The sequence below is a fragment of the Stegostoma tigrinum genome, chromosome 16, assembly GCF_030684315.1.
Source record: "Stegostoma tigrinum isolate sSteTig4 chromosome 16, sSteTig4.hap1, whole genome shotgun sequence".
NCBI classification, from domain to species: Eukaryota; Metazoa; Chordata; class Chondrichthyes; order Orectolobiformes; family Stegostomatidae; genus Stegostoma; species Stegostoma tigrinum.
Window position 1 is genome coordinate 16407137 of NC_081369.1, and position 23906 is coordinate 16431042.

General features: G+C 42.8%; 1 protein-coding gene across 3 annotated transcripts in view; it reads left to right on the forward strand.

The window, feature by feature from the left end:
• The window catches only part of fhod1 (formin homology 2 domain containing 1), a 297281-nt gene that overhangs the window by 78787 nt on the left and 194588 nt on the right, over positions 1-23906 (forward strand). The gene's annotated exons all lie outside the window — the stretch shown is intronic.

The window sequence follows — 23906 nt, forward strand, 5'->3', positions numbered from 1 at the left end:
TTTTAAGCTCTCCTTGTGCTTGAAAGAGCACGGCATGAGGAATGCATAATGTCAGGGAATAAAAAGTGGTAAAGGTCATCTCACAGGCATTTTATGTTGGATCAATAAGAACCATTAAAACAAATACGTACAGCAAACTGTAAGAGATCTAGTTGGAAGTGTTTGCGAATGCTCATTATACTGATTGGCTATAAAAATCAATGTGAGTTACAAGGTGAATGGACAGTATGTAACTATTTTCTCCACTGGAATCAATGCCTGAAAGTTCAGCCCTGAACACTCCCCTCCACCAACAGCACTGGATCTTTGTATATTTCTTCTCATCACTTATTTGGCTCCTCTTTAAACGTTCTTCCAAATATTTACCATTTTTCTGTTCTTAAACCTAATATTTGTACCGTCTATGATGTCAAGGATAATTTTGGGGTCTTAAAGTTCTTGGCTGTTTTTGAAAGTGAGCTATTTTTAAAAAAATGAGGCAGGATCTCTCTGAAGAGCCAGTTAACATCTCAGCCACCTATCCAGATGTCTCTCTCATTCCATTGATATTGGTTCTGGAGCTGCACTTCATCTGAATCTCTGAGGTTTCAAGTAGGTTTGCGGTGATAAGTCTGTTACAGCTAGTGAACTGTTTCAATCACCGAACACACTGGGCGAGGCTCTAGCGCTTATCAGCTGTTTTTCTTTTCCTTGGGTAAACAAGATAGCATCTGCCTGGCCAATGATGTAAGGACTGCACACAGGTTGCAGGATGAAAACATATCTGCAACCAATGAGTTATTTTCAGCAGCTTCTATAGACCCAATCGTTGTACACCACTTATTTTGGAAACTACAGGCATAACATATAGAGACTTATCACATTGTTATAATCTGCTTTCAATGACGTGTTGCAACCAATGGGCCTTCTCCTATAGTAAAGGGCACTGGATTTAACCATTGAGTAGTTAGTTTGCAGAAGATTTAGTTCCCCTACCTTTCTTAATACACCTACATTTGAGCTGTACATTTAAAAAGGAAACTTGTTCGGTTTCCTAGACAGTATTTGTCCCTGAACCAGCACCAGTAAAACAGATTATCTGATCACTGTCACTTTGCAGCCTGATGCAGGTACCTATGCTCAATCTGACAGATGCATTCCTCACATTGCAATCATGACGAGATTTTAAGAAGTAGCGAGTTTTGAGAAGATTTGTAGCTCAGGTTAAGGTTCTGGATGTGAGTTTGCTTGCTGAGCTGGAAGGTTCGTTTTCAGACGTTTCATCACCATTCTAGGTAACATCATCAGTGAGCCTCCGACGAAGCTTCCTTTGACTCTCAATTTAGTTTAAAATTCTCTCTGCAATCCTCATTGCTCAACCTGATAGAAAGCTGGCCCCAGGATAGTTCAGGTGAATCAAAGCCCATTTCTCCCACACAATCTTTGAACTATGCGTTTAACTTTCTAACCATATTTAACCTACAATCATTCCTGCAATACAAAAACCAGGCAGTTTCATCAACACAACAAAGTGTGGAGCTGGATGAGCACAGCAGGCCAAGCAGCATCTCAGGAGCACAAAAGCTGACGTTTCGGGCCTAGACCTTTCATCAGAGAGGGGGATGGGGAGAGGGTTCTGGAATAAATAGGGAGAGAGGGGGAGGTGGACCGAAGATGGATAGAGGAGAAGATAGGTGGAGAGGGGAGTATAGGTGGCGAGGTGGGGCGGGGATAGGTCAGTCCAGGGAAGACGGACAGGTCAAGGAGGCGGGATGAGGTTAGTAGGTGGGAAATGGAGGTGCGGCCTGGGGTGGGAGGAGGGGATAGGTGAGAGGAGAAACAAGTTAGGGAGGCAGGGACAAGCTGCACTGGTGTTGGGATGGGGTGGGGGAAGGGGAGATTTTGAAGCTGGTGAAATCCACATTGATACCATTGGGCTGCAGGGTTCCCAAGCGGAATATGAGTTGCTGCTCCTGTAACCTTCGGGTGGCATCATTGTGGCACTGCAGGAGGCCCATGATGGACATGTCGTGGAATGGGAGGGGGAGTTAAAATGGTTCGCGACTGGGAGGTGCAGTTGTTTGTTGCGAACCAAGCGGAGGTGTTCTGCAAAGCGGTCCCCAAGCCTCCGCTTGGTTTCCCCAATGTAGAGGAATTCATCAACAGCAGACCATTGCGTCGGTAACTGATTGTCTTTGTCTTTATGCCACTGTGATCTTCTGTCTTGACCAGCAGTTCATCTAAGGAGCAAACTATCGCTGAATCATGTTGGTTTTTCACATAGCAATCTGTGTGTATAATGGAAGAAAGTTGACTCTGCCAAATGACTAAATAGACATTACTGCAGAACCTAATGCAAGATGTGAAGGGCTTTGTTGGCAACGCTGAGGTAAAGTCTTCTCGGAAAACAAAGTAATGTACAGTCTTGGTGGTGTTCTGCGTGACCTTCAATACGTCCTTTTAACTTTCCTTCAAATGAGTTTGCTTTTCTGACGATACACGTTGCAAATATGCCTGGACAGCTGTGGACAGAATTGAACCTTAAAATATTTGGAATCAGTGCGATATTTATAGAAGACAGAAAAATGAGTTAGTTTGTTGACAGGTGATTTTCACCATGTACAAGATGGCAAATCAAGGTGTACCAGTGCCGTGCATTTCTTTGTGGACAGGTGCCAGCAATGAATGTGCTACAAGAGAACACTGGAAGCTGGGAGTAGAATCCCACCCCATTGCCACTAGTTAGACTTTGCTGTAGTATTTAAACTTCATTCTCAAGGGAGAGTGCATGGTCCTTAAGTTGAAAACATTCTTTCTGTTAATTTGTATCAAATAGAACAAAGAACATAGGACATAGCACAGTACAGGCCCTTCGGCCCTCGATGTTGTGCCGACCTGTATATTGTTAGAAGCAGCTGAAGCTGGCTGGGCCTAGGACACTACCCTGAGGAACTCCAGCCGTGATGTCCTGGACCTGACATGACTTACCTCCAACAACTAGAACCATCTTCCTATCTGCCAGGTATGACTCCAACCAGCGGGGATTTTGCCCTCTGATATGAATTGATTCCAAATTTATGGGGCTCCTTGATGCCACACTCAGTTGAATGTGCCCTTCATGCCTATTAACATTTAATAGTGTCAGGAAAGACCTGGATGCAGTGGTCCCATCCCCATTTCCATTAGATCTGATTTTTGCAAGTAGCAGTAATTCACACATGAGAGAAACTCAAAGCTAGCAGGGCACATTCAAAGTGACCCCATCGTGGCTGTTACAAGGGTTTGAACCACGGTTGTGGGAGTTATGAGTTGATGGAGTAACTGGAGGTGGTCTGGACTAGCAGATATGGTCAGTATAAGAGAAACACTCAGGAACAGTAACTCAGCCAGTCTCTTTGGACCACACCTACCAATCCCACAACCAAGGCCATCGAGAAGGACAAGGGCAGCAGATACACAGAAACATGACTAACTACAGCTTCCTCTCCAAGCCACTCACCACCTTGACTTGGGAAGTATGTTGCCATTCCTTCGCGGTTACTGGGTCAAAATCCTGGAACTCCCTTTCTAACAGCGCCCCAAGGACTGTCCAAGAAGGGACCACTGTGTCTGCGGCAGTTAGAAATGGGTAATAAATGCTGGCAGCCCACATCTCATGAATGAATTGAAGAATCACCTCCAAACTATCTCAATTGAGGTAACTGCTGGGTGGCAGGGAGGGTGGACATGAGTGGAATTAAACTGCCGTTTGAGGATGCTCTTCACAGCCTGTGGAATGTTCTGGGCAGCCTATGGGGGGCCCCCTGCAGAGGCTGAAGCTGGCAGGCAGACGTAGGTGTCCGTGATGCTGCTTCTCAGCTGCCCCTTCATTCTCCAGTGGAAGCCTCTGCCATGCCCTCATCCTGTCACCACACCACAATAACCAGAGGGCCCACATGGTGGCTACAGAATATCCTGTGATAACAAGGTGTAGAGCTGGATGAACACAGCTGGCCAAGCAGCATCAGAGGAGCAGGAAGGTTGACGTTTCGGGCCTAGACCCTTCTTCAAAAAACTGATGCTGCTCGGCCTGCCGTGTTCATCCAGTTCTACACCTTGTTATCTCAGATTCTCCAGCATCTGCAATTCCTGCTGTTTCTGACAGAATATCCTGCATTTGGTTCACTGCCCACCATGCTGGTCTGGCAGCTGTGGCTACATTTTATTGTCATTTTTTTTCCCCTCAGACATCAGGAGGGCCCTCCATTTTGAGGCACCTTTCTATCACCTCCCAACTGTAGCTGCATCCCCTCCCCAATGGCCCTGACTGTCCAGCTCCACAGCTGTTCCAATTGGCTTTTCTAACTATAGGAACCACCCACTGTCTGTATTAGAACTCGAACCCCTCTTAATTGTCCACCTCCATGAAAATCTCCCGCGGGTTCTTGCTAATGGCCTTTCCTGTGATCCTGCCCTGCATTTTATCCCAAATTATGGTGTTGTGATCTGAGAAGAAAAGCCTCGGGCCCTGAGATTGATTGAGAATGATGCATGTGAGATTTATCAAAACACTCGTGCTCACAATCACAGAACTACTGGAGACAAAGCCATGGAAACAAGTTCTTTTATTGCGAGTCTGCAGAGTCGGGTGCCCCCGGACAACCGGAGAGACATTGATACAGAGTTTGCAGTCTTCTTTTATGCACAAAGGCCTGAAAGGTGAGGTCAATTGAGGGCAGCACGGTGGCTCAGTGGTTAGCACTGCTGCCTCACAGCGCAAGGCACCTGGGTTCGATTCCAGCCTTGCGTGACTGTCTGTGTGGAGTTTGAACATTCCTCCTGTGTCTGCGTGGGTTCCCTCCGCTTTTCTCCCAAGTCCCAAAGATATGCAGGTTTGATTGTTTGGCCATGCTAAATTGCCCACAGTGTCCAGGGATGTGCAGACGAGGTGGATTGGCCATGAGAAATACAGGGTTACAAGGATGGGGTTGGGAGGGTGTGGATCTGGGAGGGATGTTCTTCAGAGGATCCTTGTGGACATGATGGGTCGAATGGCCTGCTTCCACACTGTAGGCATTTTATGATTCCATAATGAATGATTGTGAAAGCGAAGAGAATAAAAAGATTGAGAGTGAATACATGGCTCAATACTATCTTAGCAGAATTCCATCTTAATCAACACAAACCACAAAAGGGATTTGTTTTATCTGGAAGTAGAATCTCTCCAAAAAGTAGTTCAGTTCATATGGGGAGGTTTTGAGTCCCTGAGTATGAAATAGAATTATCTACAGTAGAGCTCATGACTGGATTTTATCTTCCACTCCAGCTTCCTCCCATCCTTCATCTACCTCTTACTAGCTTAGCTGTCCTCTGTTGCATGCTTATCTAGCTTCCCTTTAATATTGCATTGTCTAGGCATGGTATTACCCCAGGTAAACACATGTACTAATAACTCTTTCACATTGACAGCTCTATAGGTGGCCTGGGATTAGCCTGGTAGCTCAAGTAGTACAGGATTTTACTGTAAGTTGACACCTGCAGTTTCTAAACCCAGCTCTTCAAATTGGACTGCTTGTCACCTCTTTACTGTTCCGTCTAAAGGTCAGAGTTTTGCAGGTCCATTTGCAAAACATCGCATCCATTTCTGAGGATTAAAAGTCCTCACCTAACTGTGATGCAGTGTTAACCACAGCTGTGGAACAGACTGGCTGGACTAGAAGGCATGTGCATGATGCCAGCTGTATATGAGTTTGATTTTAAATTTTAATCTTACTCTGAAGAATTACATTTCTAAACATTTTTGCATCACCATGCCCACGCAAATAATGTGAGTTTTTAAAAAACGTTTGCCAGTCTTTAATCACTTTTTAACATTAAATTTTACTATGAATGGTACGGAATGTGAACAAACTGTTTATAGATTTGAGTTAAAATGTTGTGTGAGCTTTAGAATAAAATAGAAAAGAATGACCTCACCTTACGTCTACTTTGTAAAAGGATTATCTAGCAACGCCCAAACCGATCATACACATTTTTGCGAATACACAATAATTTACAAACACTGCTCCGCACACCCATGATTAAAACATCTGTAACTGAATGCATTTATCTATGTGACGTGTAATGAGTATGTCTGTTGGTTACTGAGAATGTATTAGTCAGGTAATAACAATTGCTTATCAGTGATCTGGTTATAGCTGGGCCCTAGGCGATAGAGCAGCAATTTCAGTTTCTGGTACTTAAGAGGTTTCTGTTACTGCTGATCAGGTATCGCTTGGCTGTAGCTGGCTACACCTCCTTGCTGTATTGGGTGGGCACTGCTGCAATTAAAAGGTGAGAATAAGACTGAAACTGATGCAGTGCAAATGAATGAACATGTAAGTTGACTGAAGCAAACAGAAGCAAGTTCCACGACTGAAATCACTGAAGCTACATTTTTAAAGAAATACTGTCGATCGAACTAGGCTAGGAGGTGACTGGTGGAGGAGGAGGCTATAAATCTTTGGCTATTTGAAGTTGTACACTGTGTAAAAACAAGAGTAGATAACCTTACTTCAGGGCAAGATAGACAGGAAGATCAATGAAACTTTGAACAGGAGACACACAACTACACTATTTCCTTTAAAATCATGCTATTATGGCAGGTATGAATGCTGCTGTTGACTTTAGGAACCACAGAAATAGACTTGTTATGATAATGTGCAGAAAACCAAATGCCCAGAAATATATGTTTTACATAGCTGGCAGAAGGATTAGAGAGCACTTGAGAATCCTTCCCTTCACTGGGTGGCAGGGGATCTGGAGTTCACTACCTGAAAGGGTAGCACAGACAAAAGTCCTCATCACATTTAATAACTCCTAGGATACATACATGAGCCGTTCACAGAATCCCTTCAGTGTGGAAGCAGGTCATTCGGCCCATTGAGTCATCACCAACGCTCTGAAGAGCATCCTACCTAGACCAACCCCCTATCCATGTAGCCCTGCATTTTCCACGGAGAATCTGCCTAACCTGCACATCTTTGGACTGGGGAAGGAAACCAGAGTACGCTGAGGAACCCACGTGGAGAATGCGTAAATTCCACCCAGACAGTCACCTGAGGATGGATTTGAACCTGGGTCCCTGGTGCTGTTGGGCAGTCGTGCTAATCACTGAACCACAATACTATTGTAACCTTCAGGGCTATGGAACAAGATCTAGAAATTGATCTGGGTCGAGAGGGGTAATGATCCCAGGCAATAGAGACCTGCAGTGCAAAGTCTGTCTGCATATGGACGACCTCGCTGTCTTCCGTTTGGCTCAGGATCATCTGCAACCCATTCAAACTGGCCTCGGGAGACAAGGTAAATTGAAGTGACGACGAGGATGTGTTCTTTGGGAACTGAGCTGACCGTCCCTTTATCCTGTTCACTGACCGGTCAGGTTACCTGAAGCTGCTGGGGATTTGGCTCAAAGGGACCAGGGTGTGTGCTAAAACATAGAGGGAGCGTGTTGCCAAGGTGAGGCAGAAACAGGACATGTGTGTGTTGCTGTCACTCCATAGCAGGGTTGGTGCTCTCAGTGTTGTTGCTTGTGGCACAGATCTGGCCCATTCGCTAAGCCTGTGCTACAGCCAAGCCATCTTCACTCAGATAATAGAATGCATGAACTAAATATGTTGCAATGCCTATTATCTGCACTCACATTAGACTTGTTCCCAATTATTCACAAAAATGCTGATGGAATTTGGGGCTGATTTTCACATGGACAGGCTGGATGTTTTAAATGGCTATGTGAGACAGTCTGTAATCCAACCCGGTGTGTTATACTGCACTACATACAATTGGCCTCAGGTTAGCCAATGAATAGATGTCAAGAGCTTGGAGATATTGGAGCGGGGGTCAGCTTGCCAACATTCTTACTAGAATATTTTCCTCTTCAAAAGGACAATCCAAGTTTTATCTGCATATGTTGACAACTTGATTCGGTCATTTAAGTATTGCGATCAACACAAATGCAATGTGCCAGACAAAATTTGGGGAATCTCAACATTTGCATTTTGATTTCTGAAGCAGGGATAAATAAGTGGGATTGCGGAGGAGTTCTGAAATTGGACAGTATCTATGCGGAAGGAAGGGGACTAGCACCTTTCTTGAGCAACGATGCTGGCCATGTTGGGACCTTCAAGCCCTGTTGGAATAGCTGCCCAGATTAGATATCTGTAACTGCTAAACATTATCAGACTTCCAGACCTCCTTCTGCATAGACAGCGAAATCAATGCTTCTCCAAACACTTTACATTTAACATTTGAACAGACAACTCAATAGTAACATTCTTTGTCTGAGTAAGTGCCTACACTTGATTTCGTATTGTAGTCAACACAGAGGCTGTTGTTGAAGTCTCTATGGTCTGGCTGACAGTTTGCATGTTTCACACAAGTTGCCCAGATGTGGCAAATTTGTCGACACTTGGAAAACCATTACAGATCTGTTTATTTTCTCTCAAAGCTTGTTTTGTATTTTTTAATATTTGCTGTTAAGTCCCGCATGGCATAGAGATAGAATTAACCTCTTCACTTGCTAAGCTAATTGTGAAATATCCATGGAGATGCTGCTTGTATCAGCCACTAGCAGTTTTTTTTTTGGAACTGAATTGAAGGTTTGGTAAACAAGGTTATCCATGAGCCTGGCCTGGTGCGTCTAGAGATAGAGGGTGCACACATCCGAGGCAGTGCTTCATTCAACATCAGCAACTTGCATTTATCTAGCACCTAACGTAACAAACCTTCTCAAGGCATGTAACCTTCAGAGGTGTGTAATCAAATAATGTTTTCTCCTAAGCCATATTGGGGGATGGGGGAGATAACTAAATTCCTCATCGAAAAATTTTAAGAAGTATTATGTTTCAAAGGAAGAAAGAGAGATGGAGAACAGAGGTTTATGGAGGAAATTCCAAAGTTTAGGCATGGGCCATCAATTGTATGATTTAAAACTAGGAATTAGCTTGAGGCAAAACCTAGAGGGATGCAGATACTTGTTGCATTGAGAGACAGTATATAGGCCTTGAAGAGATCACAGAGGGCCACAAAACGGAAAGGCGCAAGACCATGAATGGATTTGAAAACAAGGATTAGAATTTAAAGATCTCATCATTGTTCAAACAGGAACCAATGGAGGTGAGCAATGATAGGGGTGATGGTGAACCAGACATGGTGCGAGTTAAGTGGACAGCAAAGTCTCTGAGTGGCTTCAAGTTCACTGTGTCAAAAGTGAGCAATTAGTCAGAATTACACAGTTACTTCTAAACTTAACTTTTCCAATGATTTTGGCTTGTCAGTGTTGTGAATTAAAGTATCCAGCACAGTTTGTGTTCTCTAACCTAAATGTTTCATTAACATCACCCTTCGAATCCTGATGTGGGGAGGGAAAATTAATTTTTATAGTCAACTCAAGGTTGATGATTTATCTGTTTAATAATGAATAGCTTCACAGTTGGTGATCTTTTATCTCTCTCCATCCTCAAACCTGAATTGTCACAGGCAGATCAGTTAATGGAAGAACTTAAAGGGATGCTGACTATGTTGTGGATTTGGTGAATTGTTTTCAATTCAGCGCAGATCAAGAGGGAATAAGTTCCATTGAAACACGGAGTGGGTCACTTGACTGTGATATTATCACAATGAAAATAGTGCACAGCCCTCTTTAAATAGTGGATTAGGAAACACAGTTGGGGATTTTTTTTTCCCCAGGAAGGTTATCTCTTAAGAGAACTTCCAGTTTTAAATCAGCCCATCATTGCATCAATTCCCCATATCCTTACATTGTTCATAAGGCAGAAGACTTGATATATTTGATTTTAATCTAGCATTTTGAGTGTTGGGTATAAAATAGGAGGAGCTGGATTTACTGGAGGTGAGTATATCCAAAGGAATTTCCGATTGATTCTGATTTTATTTTAATGCACTATTGATTTACCACAGTAAGAATTAACAGCAACACGAATCATCCAAATTGAAAGGTCCAAACTATGATTATTGCTGATTTCCAGTTGAGGAATTGGTATAAAGGACGCGATTGGCTTCCATCTCCCTCCTTGGAGTGAGACGAAAACTTGGATAGAATAGCCATTTCTGACTATCATCAAGCAAACCGCACTTGATATGTCTGTGTGTGGGCAGGGGATGAGTCTGGCATCAAATTGTGCAGTCTGGGTTTGACAATCAATGCTAATTCTCATTGGGGAAGCTCCCATGATTCTCTTGTTTGAGGGCCACAGGGAGAGCTGGGGCCTTATGCCCCCGACTCAAGCAGCTGATGCTGTCAGGAGATGAGTGCAGAAAATTACAAATAAGGTACTGGCTGACTTTAACAAACGTAAGTTTTACAATTGTACCTAAGCCACTGATGCATGGGAACGGTAAAGCAGCCATTCTGTTGTTGGACCTCAGACCTACTTAAGAAAGAAAGGATCTGAATTTCACATGCTTCATTTTCAGAGAGTGACATCATTATTTCCATGTGGATTATAAATGCAATGTTGGCACTGGAGCAAAGAAAGTGAAGGAATTTATACTGCCCCAAATACTTTGTGATGATGGACTTCACTCCCAGATTTTCAGAGTGGCATATTTTGTCATTTTCTGGCTGGTAACCTGTTTTTATGAGGTGGTAAGCCTGAATGTTTGTCAGTCAGAGGGGATATCAGGGAATTAAATCAATACCTGAATTCATAACTGCTAGCTTAGATCAAGCATGTTTCATGTTGTCATTAGAACAGCCTCTATTCTGGCCTAGCAGAGGTCTGCTAATCTGCACTTTGGAAACACTTGACTTTTTTATGTTGTCTAAGTTAGTTCTATGTTCATGACAAGTAGAATGTGACAGAATATTGGTATTTGTGGGAAGTGTTGCTCAAACTTGCTTTTGAGAGGATGGAAACTTTTCAGTTGATTGCTCCCTGTCAGTTTCAGTGCCAAAATCCCAGTATTCCAACATAATCTCTTCCTGGTTCCTCCCCTGGGTTCTTCTTTCACCCTCCTATTATCACCCCAGCCCTTTATTTCATTGAAGATTGCATTTCCTGTACAGACCCTGAATTTTGTATGATGGGTCGACTTATAAGTTGTTATTAAAAATAATGCTGCAGTGAAGTCCATTGAGTCTTGATCTTCCTCCCACACCCCCCAATTAGATTGCACTTTTCAATTTGAGGAAACCAGAAAAATTCGATGTTTTACCCTTACTGCATTTTGCCAACGTTCAGTTGCTGTCAAAGAATTTTCTTCTTGTACATCTGGTAAAAGTTCACAATTTTAGAGATAAACTCTGGCAGGTCAATAAAGTCGGAATCATCTGAAGAATTTAAACTATGTACCCACCCTGCTTGTCTTGGTCACATTGGGTGAATACTTCCTCATGCAAGGGTCAGGTTTTGAGATTGAATTTTTAGCCAAGAGATTTTTACACGATTGGGATAGAAGTAATATATTTTGAGGCGTTGAAATCCACTCTTTCCCTTCTCCTCACTATTGCTGAATTACTAGGTTGGACTATTCTTGCCAATCTCAACCTGGAAAGAGGCATTTAGTGCATTTATTAAATTTTTATTAATATATAAGTAAGTACCTCCATGGAGACAGACACTAATTTGTGCACACTAAATAAAAAAACAAATGAACAAATTGATACAACTATTGTACAATTACAGCAGAAATATGAGCTTGTTAAATTGCTGATGTGCACAATTCTGGGATTCTATGTGAGCTGCAGTTTGACCTCCAGTTCTGGTTTAGCAGTGTGTTTCATCCCTGTCTCCCTGTTCCTGGCTGGAATGAAGTCTAGAATTTGCCTGCTTGAAGGAATCCAGCTCATCAAGGAAACCATTAATGGACACTGACCTCAAAGTTGTAACTCCCCGAACTGTTTTTTTAAATATCTTTGGATTCACTAAATTGTGAAATTTATAACCTGTTTCCCAGTCCTGTCTTCCTTAATTCCTTGAGCACTTGTATATGTGGATGGAGCAGCAAGGTGATTGCTTCAGTGATAATGGGAACTGCAGATGCTGGAGAATTTTGCAAAAATTGGAATGTGAAAGCCAGGGTCTGGGGATCACCCTTCTGCCTACCTTAGTAAGGGATAATTGTAAAAACGGAAGAAGACCAAATCTAAGAATACCTCACTATCTTAGATTTAAGTGGGCAAGAGCAATTATAATTTGAAATGACCTCCATTCTTTCTTTGCCTGTGACAGTCAGTGATACCCGATAACCAAGAAAAAGCAAAGAAAAAATATGCATTATATCAACCACAGTTTGCTGTCAGGGGCCTGTCTAATGTTTCCAGACCGGAGTCTTCCTCTGGAATTGCCAAATTCTATTTCTGACAGTGAATTGAGGCCTACTTCAGTAAATTGGCCGGAAGTCCCTGAGGTAAATAGTTCTGCAATCACTGAGACTCGCTGTTTGTGAAAATGAAGTCTCATAGATCTCTCAGCTGGCGTCTGAAGCTGGGCATTAAAGAGGATTTTAACGAGGAGGGCAGTTGTTCACGGAAAGAAGGAGACTTGTGAAAATAGCTCTCTGATGAGGGTATCACTCATCCTGTAGAAAGCTGGAGGTTTGAATTATAGAAAGATTCGAGCCAGCTCGCAAACAAGACCCCATTTCAGGCTTATTCATCAGAGAAGCATGTGCAGTGTCCTACTGTGTGAAGATATTAAAATGTCCACAAACAATTCATGCCCCAAAATAAATTTACATGTTGCAGTTGATACTCTGCATGTTTAATGAAATGACTTACTTTGTACTTCACAATGTTTGTGAACTCTGAGAAAGACAAATCAACCTGATCCTAATTTATCTCTTGCATGTTGTTCTCGATTGGTATGAAGCAGTAAACAGAACAATGGTGTCCAACACTAATTGCTGCAATTGTTGCTTAGCAGTGCCTCAGATCAAACTTCCTCTCATTAAACTGAGCTAAATAAAGACTTGGACTCTTGACAATCAGAGAACGCACTTGAATAATATGATAGTTCCAGAATGCATGATAAAGAATTTAAAGTATAACCTGTCAAATTCTTTGAGCATTAAATATCCTATTTGAAGACAAATGCTTCAAATATTTGTTCCTGTGCTTATCTTGCTGGAATTTGAGCAATCACCTGACAGTGAATTAGAGTATTTGATGCAAGCTTACAAGACAAAAATATTAACTACAGAATCAACCAACTTGAAGGCTGAAGTTATTTTAAAACTTATCCACAGATGGACATGTCATGAAAAACATTGCATTTTTTCTACCCATTGGTAACCATCTTTAAAGTAGAGTCCATCTTTGTGTAGCACTTGCCTAACACCAAACCTTTAACACTACAAAATTTATTTCCAAATCTTATTTCTCATTAGTTGTGTTCCCGTGCTTTCTTTGAAGACTCAATTAGGCATATATTTCAAGGTATTAAATTGTAAACCATATTTTCTTACTACAGTCAGGGGGATAAAAGCTTGACGTAAGTAAGGATTGAATTAACAGAGTTAAACGTAAGCAGTTTATTCATTAAAAATGCACAAAAAAACAAACTTGCATTTATATATTGTATTTTATGATTTAGAGAATTGCCAAAGTAATTAGTAGTGAACAAAATATTGTTGAAGAATAAATAAGGTTGCAATATGGTGAAATAGGGATAACTTCAGTGGAGCAGCCTGTGCTCAGATAAGTAACCACTTAATCAATTTTTGTTGGTGATGAGACAGATACATGTCAGCCAGGACTTGAGGAAAACTCCCTGTTGTATTTAAAGTTGCGTCAGGTAATCTATGAGTTAGTAACAGAAGGCGAGATCTTACAGGTATCTGAGCAATGTGGCTTATGATGAGGCGGGTGGCAGAATTAGGTGACAAATGAAGCAAGACCCATCATGACATTAAGATCATCTCACTCCGTCTTTTATGCTGTTCCCAAGTGCCACGGTGAGATTCCCTCTGCGCACTGGTGAGATGCCAGTTAACAGATTGTTAAATCCCACTTGCCTATTTAATATTCAGACTCCTATCTCGCCGTGCTTGACCAAACAAGCTCGATGTCAGGAAAATGCGATGAGGAAAACCAGAGCTGGTACCTAGCAGGTTCAGCTCACTGTTCACTCCAAATGACCTCCTTGTTAGAAACCAGGCACCGATATCTTGGGCACGCTGCAATGTCACAGAATCAGTGTGGAAAGAAGTCATTTGGCCCATCGAGTCTGCACTGATCCTCCAAGGAGCACCCCACCCAGATCCTTGTCAGAAATCTTCCATGAGGTCAAAGGGAATAGCCTTTACCCAGGGCTCCAGCTCAGTAAGCAATGCCAGTCCAGGTCCTGCTCAGGGCTACCAGCGAATTCTGAGATATCTGCTGAGTGGCAAGTTATTCCAGTGGGATGGTGGGGTGGAACTCAGCTGTGAGAGACATCATAGGGCGTGGTAGGTCATTGATGAGGTAGGTTTGGTAAAATAGGGTGTGAGAACTCTCTAGGCCTCAAGGTGACAAGCCCTCCAAAAACACCTGGACTGACCAATGAAAGGTAAGATGCAGCTTATTGCAATGTATGCCATGCTTATTGTGACGTTGACCATCCCAGCATTACTCATTCTCATTTGAAAAGCATGATCAGAGATAACGAGAACTGCAGATGCTGGAGAATCCAAGATAATAAAGTGTGAAGCTGGATGAACACAGCAGGCCAAGCAGCATCTCAGGAGCACAAAAGCTGACATTTCGGGCCTAGACCCTTCATCAGAAATACCCCTTTTCTGATGAAGGGTCTAGGCCCGAAACATCTCCTTTCATGCTCCTAAGATGCTGCTTGGCTTGCTGTGTTCATCCAGCCCCACACTTTGTTATCTCATTTGAAAAGCCCCTGGTTAGGTCTATGATTGCCCTAGGGCAGGGAATGTTTAACTCACTGTAGCATCTTGACCCAAAAGCTGAACCATGAGGATAAAGGATTGGGGGTAATGAATAAATGTGCCTTGTACTCTTGGATTCTCTTCACAATTATGTGTGCTTGGGGGAAGACAGAAGTAGGAGGGGGAGAGTGAAGAGACACAGGATGAGCATTGAAGGCCAAGCAATAAAATGTGTAAAATTAGGCTTCAAAAGAATGACAGCCTAAGTTATTTACTGAAGCTTGCACCAGGGGTAAAGAGGAATATATCTGATCCCTGAACAATGCATTGTTCTGGATTTTCCTTTGGTCCTTCCTCAGCTTGTTCAATAAGTCATTCCATTTGCTGCAGACCAGTTATTGAGGCCTTGAGCAAAACCAGTGCTTATTCAACTCTTTCCATTTCTGTTACCATCATTCCTCCTGTGGCAGCTTTGTAACTACCTGGAACAGACCTGGGACAGACTGACAATGAGATTGTGTGCGACAGAAAAACAGACCAAGTTATTATTATCACTTTCTACTGGAGTCTCTCAGAAGAGACCTGCTGGTCTTACAAGAGTTGCAATAATTACTGGCACACTTGAAAACAATGGGAATGCCGTTGTTTTGTTTTGCCCTTTGCTTTTCAAAGTAATTTATAGCATTGTAATCTATAAACGTAGAAAGGAACCAAACAATGACTTCTCATAAGCTGACAATAGTGTACAAACCTTGATTTAAAACTGCGTAGTTACATTGGGAATTGCTTTAAGCAGTGACGATACTGAATATCCTTCAATCTTATTGGATGGCATTACAAACAAAGGAACGCCAACTGTTGAAGACATAAAACTGATGTTCCCTTCGGCATATCTGGGGCAGGCACACCAGGAAAGATGTTGACGTTTTATATTAAAAATGACGTTTTCCAGTTTACTGTAAGTAACCTAACATTTCACAATTAATAGGATTAGAATTGTCAAAGAAAAAAATTAAATAATATCTAGATTTCCATCTGAACGCCATCAGTGGTCAGCACTGCTGCTTCACAGCACCGGGGACCCATCCTTGGGAGACTGTCTGTGTGGAGTTTGCACATCCTCTCCATAGAACACAGAACTGTACAGCACAGTACAGGCCCTTTGGCCCACCATGTTGTGCCAAACTTTTACCTGAAACCTAAGGGCCTACCTAACCTCCACTGCTACCTTATACTATCATCCAAATGCCTATCTAATAGCCGCTTAAATGCCCCTAATGAGGCCGACTCCACTACCCTCTCCGGGAATGCATTCCACGCCCCTACCACTCTGAGTAAAGAACCTACCTCTGACGTCTCCCCGATATCTATCTCTTTGGCTGTCTACTTATCTATACCTCTGATCATTTTGTATGCCTCGATCAAGTCACCTCTCATCTTGGTCTGCTGTGTTCATCCAGCTCCACACTTTGTTATCTCAGATTCTCCAGCATCTGCGGTTTCCATTATCTCTGACCTCTCATTTTTCGTCATTCTAAAGAGAAAAGTCGTAGCTCTCTCAACCTTTCCTCGTAAGACCTTCCCTCCAGTCCAGGAACATCCTGGTAAATCTATTCTGCGCCTTTCCCAACACTTCATGTCTGCCTGGATTTCCTCCCAGTGCTCCGGTTTCCTCCCACAGTCCAAGGATGTGCAGGTTAGGTGGATTGGCCATGCTAAGTTACCCATTGTGTTGAGGGATGTGTAGGTTAAGTGGATTAGCCATGGGAAATACAGGGTTACAGAGCTAGCATAAGGGTGTGAGTCTGGGTGAGATATTCTGCAGACAGTCGGCGTGGACTTGTTTGGTCAAATGGCCTGTTTCCACACTGTAGGAATTCTATGATTCTACCCAAACACTTAGCAAGAAGTTAGCTAATCAATTGGGATCCACTCTCTTGCCCTTCTTGTCCCCACGCCCTGCAGCATGCATTTACCCCCTCCCTCCTTCCCTCTATATCTATGTCTTTCTCTCTCTTGCTCGCCTGAGCATCCATTTCTTCCTCCCTCTTTCTTCCTGCCATTCACTTTCCCTGCTCACTCAGCCCTGGTTCCAATACCTAGAAACCTGTGAAGGACACAGTGGCCATTGCCGCCTTCAGGACAGAAGGAGGACGGTAAGGTAGTTCGCCATCATCCACCTGGACCATAGGCCTCGTCTTTCATTGGGGAGAGAGAGAGAGAGAGAGAGAGAGACACACACACAGAGAGGCGACTGGTGGTTGAGGTAAGCTTAATCCTTGAGATCAGATTGGTGACTACACCAGAATCTGCTTGTGGCTGTGCTGTCCTGACTGTTGCCTTACTGTAGTCTCCTGGCCAGGGCTGGGGTGGTCAGTGAGATCTCTTAAATCCCCCAGCCCCTATTGAAGCTATAGGTATGAGAGGAACATGCCTAATGAAGGTGGTCACTGTGTAAAAGTGTTTAGAAATGAGGAGGCCGTTCGGTCCTTAGAGCCTGCTCTGCCATTCAGTGTGATCATGGCTGATTGTCTGCCTCAACGTCATATTCCCATCTTCTCTCCAGGCCTCTTGAAATCTGTAATATCTAAAACATTGTCACTTTGTATCTTGTGTATATTTAGTGGTTGTGAGTTGCACAGGACTGAGTGAAGAAATGATTCCTTGCCTCAGTCCGAACTGGCCTACCCCATATCCTGGGGTAGTGGGTCTGAGAGTTTCTGCTCTGCACTTAGGGCTTGATAATTATATTGCTTTTTTTTGTTTTTGCTCTATATACCGGGGGCTCCAGCTGAACATTGCTACCAGCCTTCCTATTGGTGCTGCCGATTCCGTGGTACTCCTACTCTACTTTTGGAAAAATCCAAAACTTCATGTCTCATGGCGATAATTGAGGCTGATTAAAGTGTAACACTGTCCTAATCCCCTCTCCAAGGTTTCAGTGGTTCAATTCAATTCCACCCCCGGGCAACTGTCTGCGTGGAGTTTGCACATTCTCCCCGTGTCTGCGTGGTTTTCCTCCGGGTGCTCCGGTTTCCTCCCACAGTCCAAAGATGTGCAGGCTAGGTGGATTGGCCGTGTTAAATTGCCCGTAGAGTTCAGGGATGTGTAGATTAGGTGGGTTATCGCAGGGTGGGAGGCTGTTAGGGTCGGTATGGACTTGTTGGGCCAGAGAGCCTGTTTTCACCCTGTAGGGATTCTATGATTTGAGGTTCAAGGCTCCATTCCAAAGAGATTGCGGGCAGCTGTAAAAGATAACACTTCCTTCAGCTCTGGCCTCAAACCCAGGCCTCAATTTAAATTTTGAAGGAGTTAGACTACAGCCTCATAAGATTAAATTCTCAGCACCAGCATTTCTTGTAGTAAGGCATATCATGCAGTTCGGTATTCATTTAGATCTGAATGCACCAACTTTTAACATTTATGAGCCTCCACATAGCCTGCCATTACACACTACCTGTTGTTAGTCACTGACAGTCCCCATTAACAACTATTCACCCTCCCAGCCTAGTACTGAGGAAGGGTCACTGGACCCGAAATGTTAACTTGTTTTTCTTCGTAGATGCTACCAGACATGCTGAGCTATTCCAGCAATTTCTGTTTTTGCACCCACCCAGCCAGATTGTTATCAACTCCTTTGTCTATCCAACTGCTCTTCTCTTTCTTCAGGCTCTATCCTACCATTTACTCCCCAACCCATCCCCCTCCCTATTTTCAGCACAGATATCGATGTTTTCCCAGCTAACGTGAGGACTGAGGAGGGGTCACCGGACCCGAAATGTTAACTTTGATTTTCTCTTCCCAGATGGTACCAGGCCTGCTGGGCTTTCCCAGCAGCTTCTGTTTTTATTTAACGTTTTCTGTTGTGTTCAGCGAGTAACTAATTAGTTACACCACAACAACCCGCCCTTACATGAATTTCAACACCCAGTCTGTCGCTGAGGTTTAAATGTAGCGAGGCAAGTGGAGGAGGAGGGCAAATTGGTCTGTAATTTGACAATTTCCAGATTAGCTGTGTGCGCTGAGTCCTGACATTGTATCTGATTTGGAGGGAGGACGAGGCCGAGGACCAGTGCAGACAGCACCTCGATTGAGGCTTTGGAGATCCCAGGAGCAAGCCCTACACAGTGATAGGGCACCTCCCCCCCCCCCCCCCACCAAAAATCTGCAGCAATGATTAGAGCAGGGGAAAGCGAGCCAGCGCGAGGAAAGTGTACCAAAGCAGAGGAGATGGAGCCCTGTAGGAAGTGCGGTTCCAGCATGGCTAAGCACTTAAGAAAGACTGTAATGTTTGAACCCTTAGCTTCACTTCTTTACAAAAACAGAAGTTGCTAGAAACGCTCAGCTGGTCTGGCTGCATTTGTGAAGAAAAAAATCAGATTGAATGTTTCAGGTCCGGTGACCCTTCCTTAGAATGGTTAATTTTTAACTGTATTCTTTATTTCATTTTACCCCGTTCTTAAGATTTTGTATCTAGGTGTTTGTACAAGAGATGGTGCTGTGTGTGGTGACATTACACACTTTTCACTGCACTCCTGCACTTTTAGACTTCAGTACAAGTGACAACAAAGTCTAAACCTAAACCACATTAAAAGTGAGCACTGTCAACATTGCTGTTATTTTTCATTTAAATCCAGGCCTTGGAATTTACATTTTATGCAGCTCTTTGTAGATCAGGAAAGGCCAAGACTGAGCCATCTCATCTCATTTGCAGTAGCAATTAGGGTGTTACAATTGTCTTCAGAACTACACAGTAAGAGGATGTTAGAAAACCAATCGGCTTCCCTGCTCTTGATCAGTATCCAGTTCGGATACTGCAACACCTTAGGTAGAGAATGCTGAATGTCAATTGTGCTGGCTTCATCTGCCCATGGTGAATAATTCCCTGAAGCTCACTATTCATGGTCAGAAGTGAGGAATGATAATTTGAGATGCCAGGATATTTTGTGGAGCCAGACCACAGCAACAGCTCAGCAGAGCACAGACAAGTGGGAGAAAACTGGAGGGGGAGGAAGAATCACTGGACACAAAACATTAACTCTTTTTCTCTCCACGCAGATGCTGCCAGACCTGCTGAGTTTCTCCAGCAATTCATGATTTCATTGGCGAAGAATAAAACATGGACATTGAACATTAATTTAAGGATTAATGTGCCCGCTCCCACCCCCCAAGCAGAGATCTGAGCTGTATTTTATTGTTGTCTCCAGAACCCTGATTATTTCTGGGTACCAACCCCCCTTTTACAAGGGCATGGCCTATACACACCAGTTTTGGGTTGAAAGGGCAGTTCAAGATGGTGATTGGGCTCAAAAAGCTACAGGAAAAATTAGGAGGTCCTTCGTCATTGAAGGAGTTGCAACCTGGTGATGCAGGTAAGGGAGAGTGAAGAAACACAGAGTAGGATGAATCCTCTCAGTACTTTTAGGAATCCTGCAAATGGTGCCAACTACCAGAGTGTCCTCATGTTATGTATGTGTTTTGCCCAACGCAACGGAGCCTGGACCTTGGGCAAATGATCCCAAGTGAGGATCATGTGGCCAACAATTGTGAGACCACCCACGCCAGTCTCACCTCTGAACCTGATTGAAAATTGAGCCCTGCATTTTTGCCAATATCAGGCAATGAAATAAACTTGTGAAAGTCTATCATTAATAAACAGAGTGATGCTGTGGAATGTTGCACCATTACCTCTGAAATATCAAAAAAGATTAGACGTAACCATGGAGACAGGGCAAGCTAACATTTTTAGTCTGGATGAAGAATCATCTAGACATGAAACATTAGCTTGCTCTCTCTCCACAGACGCTGCCTGACCTCCTGCGATCTCTAGCATTTGTTGTCTTTGGTACAGATTCCAGCATCTGCAGTAATTTGCTCCTACTTAGATACAACCAGGTTCCTTTATACTATATTCAGGTCATTTGAGAAATTGATTTCATCAGAGATGTACAGATATTTGAACTACCAACCCAGTAAAGCATAGAATAATTTGCAAGTATGAAAAAGGAGATGATAAGTTAAATTTTGTTTACTGTCATGTTTGATTTTGGGACTTCTAATATTTTAAGGAATCAAATTCCACAATTTCTTTATTGTTCCAACTTTAAGAAAAACTTGAATATAGCTAAATTCCATATTTGATCCTGAAGAAAACTGAAGAATTGGGAAACAGAAGAAATTTCACTACAGCCTGAATTTGCATGTGATTGACTCATACCGATTTGATCTCGCTGCATTTTTTTTGTCCATGTTGTATTTATTCATATCTTATCAGTAATACTACTTTTATTCAATAACAAGATCACTGCCACACGTGTTGATTACTGAGTCTCGTGCCATAAGCTGTGTAAAATCCTTGCTCTGCTACCTGATGTTAAAATTGAGTACAGGCAACAAGTAATGGTATATCAGGTATTTTTGTTTTCTTGCTGAATTATAAACTAGGGCCACAGAGCTGATGTTTTTTTGTGGAAACCCCTGAGCATGATTCAGTGCTGCTTACTACAACTGATAATTTTAAAACCGTTTATTCCTCAGCAAGACAGCTATTTTGCTGTTTCATTGAAACCATGCACTTGCCCATTGTACTTTCCCACTTCTGATATAAATGACACTGTTAATGTTAGGCATCAGGGTCTTGAAACTCTGGAAGTAAAATCAATGTGTGTTTGTTGAACGTCACAATGTTTTGAAATGAACACGCTGAGTGCAACAAAGACTTTGAGCCCAGATAATGTGCAGTCCTGATTAGTTTTACTTGTACAAACCCCTCAATTTCTAGTGACAACCACTGGATCAAGTTGTGGAATCATAGAATGTCCACAGTATGGGGACAGGCCATTTGGCCCAATGCATCCACACCACCCCTCCTAAGGGCTTCTCATCCCCCTGACCCCCTGCCCTATAACCTGGCATTTCCCATGTCTAATCACCTAACTTACACATATCTGAGCACTATGGGCAATTTAGCATGGCTAGTCTACCTAACTTGCACATCTTTGGACTGTGGGAGGAAACTGGAGCACCCGGAGGAAACCCACGCAGACACGGGGAGAATGTGCAAACTCCACACAGACAGTCACCAGAGGCTGGAATTGAACCCGGGCCCCTGGTGCTGTGAGGCTGCAGTGCTAACCACTGTGCCACCAAATTTAGAGTCGGACATGAAATGTCTTGTGGGAGTCATGAAATGGAAATTGGTTATTAGCTTTATGAAATTGGACTGACTGAGGTTTTTCCATTCTGTGAATCTGTAGTTGTTGGGATCGGTGATTTGTTTGTAACATTATTAATTACTTTATTATATCAGAAAAAGGTTAAACAGCAATAAGTAAAATCAGACAGAGTACTGGGCTGTTTTAAAACCATAAAACCATTCAATGCAATTATCTTAGAGAGTAGTGAGTTTAGTTATGTTATTGCATCAAATGTCACATCCCCAGTGTGTAATATGCTGCACAATAATACCCAGCAGTTTAATTTGCAGCACTGCCAGAGCTTTTTGACCCATTACATCTCGTACAATGTGTAGTACCACAAGCTAGATGTCATGGGGAAACAGGGAAAGAGTTATTTCTTCAGAGGAAACACTAGAGCCTGTGTAAACTGGAAGACCCATTGATGAATAAATTTAACTGAATGTAAGTAGTTGATTTTTCCTATTCTTAATCGCAAACCGATTATTTCAATCTCCCACACTTTAAATATTTGTGACAAGAATACTAAAAGTGCCTGCATTGAGATAGATATTCAGTGTAAAATAGCGTGCATTCACAGTACTGATAGACCCACACAGAGTGGAAGCAGGCCATTTGGCCCATCAAGTCCGCACTGACCCTCCAAAGAGCAACCCCCCAGACTGGGCTACCTACCCTATCACCCTACATTTCCCATGACCAATCCACCCTAACCTGCATATCTTTGGGAGGAAACCGATGCAGATACAGGGTGAATATGCAAACTCCACACAGATAGTCACCTGAGGGTGGAATCGAACCCAGGTCCCTGGTGCTGTAAGGCAGCGGTGCTAACCATAGAGCCACCGTGCCACCCATAATTCTTCATGTTGTGTGCAGACACATGACATTTTACACAACAGCTATTAAAATGTTTCATGAAATCTACAAATCCACATTTTTGTGCTGGAGAAAGGCTCCAAGAAGCCAGTTGTTACAACAATGTTAACATCACTGAAATAACCTTAACGTTTCATGCTCCAAACTTATGCTGTATTCATCAAACTTCAACAGATCTAGTCTGTGTTTCAGATCTACATTAGGAGACGTAGAACACAGATTGTTCAGAAGCTCAACTAACAATGCATTACTGAAGGAACAGCACAGCTACATCTTAGCAACAGTGGTACAAAATGAGCCAATTTCTTCCACAGCTCTGATTCCACATTCAGATAGCAATTACACTGTAACTACACCATTGGTATGAAGCACAATGGTTTCACTAATCTGCTACAGTAATGTTGAGTGGGACAATTTTACATGTAAATTTTTACTCTGAACAAAATTACTTCAAAGAACTTAATGGCTTTAATGTTTCAGGCAACATATTCTGTACACCATCGGGAAGATTGGGACAGGTGGAAGAGATATAGGAAGGGGTGGGAAATAGGTGGGATCTTACTGCTAATTGGTCAGGATTTTGTTTGTAACAAGTTTGTACATGTTACCATTCTTGCTGCTCTGAAGAACGATGGTAATATGTTTCCCATGTAAGGACAGTCTATGATCCAACAACAGACCTCTCCCTTATGCGCTGCCATGCAGTCTGCATCAGCGAAGCTATGAAGATCTACCAACCCTACACCTTCCTTCTTATCAGTGACATTTGCTTACTCTCACCTAGCTCAGCCATTGCTTCGCATAGTAGGCAGAGTACAATGACTGAAAAGTTAAAGCTTATCAGTTCTTTTAAGGATCTATTTTGAGGTAACGATTGTTCTTTTCAGAAGAGAATTTGTCACAGTGTATGTGTGTGTATAATTGTCTTCCCAATAATCCCCTCTCCCAATGAAAACCTGCAAGTTTTATTGTCCAATTGTCATGAAACCTCATCTGGTG